Raw genomic sequence first — 5,792 nt, forward strand, 5'->3', positions numbered from 1 at the left:
CTCTCTCTCTCTCTCTCTCTCTCTCTCTCTCTCATTGTGGAAGTTTGACTGTTTGACTTTGTGTTGTTTGGAGCGCGAGTCTGAAAAAAGTGGAGCGACTTTTTGACGTTCTATATTTTGAAGACTTTTTTAAACTTTAAAAACGTGTTGGACACTTTTCGTTCTCACCAAAACAACATGGAGGAATAAATGGAGCTTTTGGACAGAACTCAGCTGTTTCTATAAGAAAGTCTGTCCTCAGAGAAGGACGACTCAGACTTCATGTGTCCAGACTGAGGACTGAGGACTCAGGACTGTACAGGTGTCAGGTCCTCACCTCTGATGGGAGGAGCTCTGGTAAATGTCGACTCAGCGTCTCTGGTGAGTTGATCCAGAAGTTTCTTCACAGATTCATTTAAACTGCTTCCAGTGAAATCTGGGAAATATTTTACACTTTATTCTGTTGCTGTTGTTCTGTTTTGTTTATTAGTGAAATGTTTTTTCTTGACATGAACAACACAGATTTGTTTGGTCTCTTTGCAGCAGCGAGGGATCGATCTGAACCTGAGACTGAACCTGAGACAGAACCTGAAGAACCATACACAGCAAATCAGGGAAGGATCGGCCTCTACTGTGGACTGGGACTGACAGCAGCTGTTGTTCTGACTCTTTTTATTCATTCGTCCTGAGGAAAGTTTCAGCTCAGCAGAAACAGTTTGATCCACAAAGTAAGTGAAAGTGTCAGAATTCAACTTTGTACCACAGACACTGAAAACACTGTTTTCCCCTTTCGTTTCTTCAGTAAGTGACTATAAGAGCCACAGGACACTGTCATCCCTAAAGTGGTCGGTAACTGTGACACTGACTGACTGACTGACTGACTGACATCATAGTAGCCCACTTCACTTGAGCCCTCAGTGTAATACCGTGAACTAGAGTTACCGCCTGGCAGTTGTATGCCTCCGCCACTCAGACTCCTTTCAGGTCACATGGCTGTTTATCCGGTCAGATAAAATATTAACCATTTGTGTGAAATTTTGTCAGAATTGCTGCGTGTTTTGTGAGGTCACCGTGACTTTGTCCTTGAGTCCAGGTGGACATTTGTGCCAAATTTGAAGACGTTCCTTCAAGGTGTTACTGAGATCTCTCACAAGGCCAAAGCTGTGTTTCGTCAGGTCACCACGCCCTTGATCTTTGACCTTCAACCCCCAAAATCTAATCAGTTCACCGTTTAGTTCTAGTGAATGTTTGTGGCAAATTTGAAGAAGTTCCGTCTTGACAGTGCTGGAGGTCCCCTGTCAGAAGTCTATGAAAGGCCGCAAAGGGCCTCAGTGTTCCCTTCCAGTTTCTCGGTGCGTCGGCGTGGGTTTACTCCGGGTGCTCAGGTTTCCTCCCACACTTTTCAATTTGTAACAATCGCACACCAACGGAAAATGTTATTCTTAATATGTCCAAACCTAAGTACAATTTTCAAAATATTGAGAAATATTGTGTTTGCCCAGCTCCCCTTTATTTGATTGCCTATGAAACTGTGTGTGCTCTGAGCTCGGATGATGTTCCACTCCTCTCCTCTTTCTCCTGCTGTTCTTACTCAGTTTTATCTGCTGTTTATTGTGAAAATGAAGATGTATATGAAACAGCAGGTGATGAAAGAGTTGTAGATTAAATTAACAGGAAACAGTTAGTGTCACCTTCAATCCTCCAGGCTACAATTACAGACTAATAATATGTAGAAACATAGAAAGGCCAACAAAAGGTTCTAGTACTCTAAGAATCACACACGCTGAGTCAGAGCTGAGTTTCAGTATTTATGACATAAAATATTCCTACATATTTACACACAGTCTGTAAAAGCCTAAGAGAAAACCAGTTATGCCACCAAGACAGGGTTGTGTGTGTGTGTGTGTGTGTGGGGAGGCTCAGGCGTGTCAGCTCACACACCCTAAATGCCGGATCACTTCGGCAACATCATACCACCCTTAAGGTTATTATCGGGCATTCTGTGCGGCTTGTTAATGCAATGACAATAAAGTATCTATCTATCTATCTATCTATCTATCTATCTATCTATCTATCTATCTATCTATCTATCTATCTATCTATCTATCTATCTATCTATCTATCTAAACATTTCGATATCAAGTTTTTCTCATAATCCTTGTGTCATAATGTTACATTTTGTGTGCAGAGGTCAGACAGAAATGTCCGCCCCTTTACTTACTGTAAAAATCACAAACACTGAGTCACAATTGATTTTTAAGTATTTATTACTGTTGAATATTTACACACACACTGACTCTTCGTGTTGGTTTAGGCTCCCTTCATTCATCTTGACGATTGTCTCGTAGAAGTCTCATCTGCACATCTGTCGCAGGGTTTTCACCGGTAGCTCCAGATGAGGCATTTGATCTGCAGGAGGAGGGGGGAAGAGGAAACAGAAATTCAGTTCAAGTAAGACACCGTGAGACACTGTAGTTTTACACAGGGGCAGACTAGGGATGGTTGTTACATTTCTGTCTGTATCTTGTGTGTGTGTGTGTGCGTGTGCGTGTGCGTGTGTGTGTGTGTGTGAGGTCGGATGAAGTTTCACTGTCTCTCCCCGACACATTGTGACTTCTGAAGTCAGTGAAGCTCTAAATTACATTTTTTAACAGGAAATGTCAGTAGAACAAAATTCATAAACATCATTGATGCAGAAACCAGATGAGATTATCTCATGTTTAAACAAATATTCATCTCAAAAACTTCCAAGGTTTGTTAGTTTCACCTGTGAGAGCCTGGGTCTCCGTCTTTAGAGGCTGAAGTCTTGGCAGTCGGATCTTTCTTCTCTTTGCAACATGTAGGATTCAAGTGTTTCCTGTACGATTCCAAAAGAAAAGTCCAGTTAAAAAAATCCATTTGATTTTGGAACCAATAGGCTGCTTTAATGTGATTTTTAAAAACAATGAGCGCATCCAATTGGCTTGAAGTCATCTCTGTTTTTTACTCTTTAACAATTTTGCAAGAAAGTCATTATATGAGAATAAAGTTCTAATTTTACGAGAACAAATTGTATGAGAATAATGTCATAATTTTAAAAAGAAAAGTGTGAAGTGAAAAAGTGATCTTTTTCTCTCAAAGCTTTACATTTTTAATTCTCACTTGAACATTGTTTATTATAATAATTATAATAATATAATTAAACAATGTTCAGGTGAGAATTAATAACTTGAACTGCTACTGCGATTGAGTTTACTTGACTGCAAAATAAAGCCAAGGGCCACACACAGTAGGACCGCCAAAACGCCTGTTAGGACTTTGTAGCCCGTACATCCCGTCGCTGAGAGCTAGAGAGGGAGAGAGGGAGAGGACAAGAAGGAAAATAGAGGCATTCAGGGTTTCATTCAGACTCAGTGAGACACTAACAACTGTCACACTCTGTGGTGTGGATCTGATCCGGACTTACCTCGTTCACAGTCAGTCTCGTAGCTGCAGGAGTCCCCCTCTCTTTCTGTCCACCAACCTGGACATAGCAGCGGTAATCACCTCCATCCTCCGACCGAACCCGCTGGACGATCACCGAGAAGTCTCCACGTTCCAGGGCTTTATCTGGTAGAGACACTCTCCCCTTAAACCCGGCCTCAGGTTTGATTTCACCGGGGGGGAAATTAGTCCCAAACACACGTTTCCCGTCTTTCTCCCACCACGCCCTCTCCACCTTTTTATTTGTTGTGAGGTAGTGACACTGCAGCATGACCGTTTGTCCCTCAGCAGCCTGCACTACAGGGAAAGGTACAACAAACAGCTGGGTCCTCGGTTTCTCATCGCGCTCACTGCAGTTTAGCTCATACAGCCCGCTGTCCATGATGTTCGTGTTCCTCAAGGTGACCGTGTGGTTATTATTCACCCTGTTTTCGTAATCCGGTCCCGGCCTCCACGCGCCGTCCAGATAACGTGCCACCGGCCGATCATCCCTGGTCTGGTGAATCAGTGTAGCGTTTTCTCTGCTGCAGTTTGTAGTTGCCGGAAACGTAACACTGTCTCCCAGAAGAGCGTCGATACGATCTGCAGACACAGCGGAGAGGAGGAGGGAGAACACAAGCCACAGGCAAAGCCTCGCTGTCTTCCTCAGTAGAAAGTCCATCGTGTGTGAAGCGCTTCATCAAACTGACAGAGGTCTGAGTCTCCTTCCTCTATATGTGTGTGGGGGTCTGCTCTCCCCTCCCCTCTCCCCTCGGCTCTTTGTGCAGAATGGAGGTTGTTGCAGTGAAGCTCAGACAAACCGTCCATGAGAAAGTTTCTACGAAACCGGTCCGTGGTGATTAAAGGTGGTAAGTGCAGACCGCTACAGACAATCAGACGATGTGGCCTCTTGCGCCAAGTAAGCGTATATGTGACTGGAAGAAGCGTAGCCTCGACCACACAGCAGTTTCATGCATGTTTCTTTTAACTCATTTGAGAATTTAATGCATATATATGTATCAATACATATATTGATACATATATTTATATTTATATGTATTTATTTATTTGTTGAACGTTGTTTGATGAAGTTCTTATTGGCCTTTTACTTTTTATTGTAGGACGGAGTATTAGGAGGCACTTTGAGGAGAAAAAAAATCTGAAAATTCGAGAATAACGTCTTAATTTAACGAGAATTAAAAATGAAAAATTTCAAGAGATTAAACATAATTTTTAGGAATATTAAAAGCTAGCAATAATTATTGTGAAATTCTGCTGTAGCAGGTTTCACAATAATTATTGGTAGCTTGGCTACCTTGGCTCCATGTTCCTCATTAAGCGTCTGATATTTCCCCTCTTTTTCTTTTTCCTTTAAGACTATGACTTTTTTCTTTAAATATTATGATTATCATGATACAACTTTTTTCTCGTAATTTCATTTCTTTCCCCTCAAAGTGGCCAAAGAGAGATTTTGTTCTGTTTTGTCTGAAGTCTCTCGGAGTCTTTTCCGGGTGATTAAGCAAATAGCGAAGAGTGGTGAAAAACTAAAAGGAAAGCTTTCTGCCACTCCAATCATTTCAAATCCTTATTGATCCTGAGAATTTACACTGAATAAGAGTTTGATCAAATGTTTAGGATCTGGGCCAGTGTCAATAATCATGAGGGAAGTCATCGACTTATTTCGGCTCTTTGTGCAGAATGGAGGTTGTTGCAGTGAGGTGGGGAAAAAACCTCAGACTCAGAATCTCAGACAAACCGTCCGTGAGAAAGGTCTTTCTGAAATGTCCGTGCTGTGTAAAGGTGGTTGGTGCAGGCAGATACAGACACTTATGATGTGCGCTGAGAAACAAACGTGACTAATGGCGCGTCCATCAAACCCGACTTCTTCTTTCTGCTGCTGCTCCTTCGTTCAATAAGCGCCTGAACGCTGAGTTTTAATTCCGCAAAAAACCACGACCTTACAGAGGGGCTTACAGGTGTGTGTGTGTGTGTGTGTGTGTGTGTGTGTGTGTGTGTGTGTGTGTGTGTGCGCGCGCTCTGAGCTCGGCTGAGGTTCCACTCTTCTCTCTCCTCTTTCTCCTGCTGTTCTTACTCAGTTTTATCTGCTGTTTATTCTGAAAATGAATCGGGCATTCCGTGCGGCGTGTTCTATCTATCTATCTATCTATCTATCTATCTATCTATCTATCTATCTATCTATCTATCTATCTATCTATCTATCAAAAAAAATCGATATCAAGTTTTTCTCATAATCCTTATGTCATAATGTTAAATTTTGTGTGCAGTGGTCAGACAGAAATGAGGGAGCGACCCGGTTTAATACGGCAGAGGTAAAGGAAGCGTTGGTCTCACACCTCAGCTACGCCCTGGTG

Source organism: Seriola dumerili, unplaced genomic scaffold (genome assembly GCF_002260705.1).
Source record: "Seriola dumerili isolate Sdu_G_001 unplaced genomic scaffold, Sdu_1.0 BDQW01000393.1, whole genome shotgun sequence".
In the NCBI taxonomy this organism is placed as follows: domain Eukaryota; kingdom Metazoa; phylum Chordata; class Actinopteri; order Carangiformes; family Carangidae; genus Seriola; species Seriola dumerili.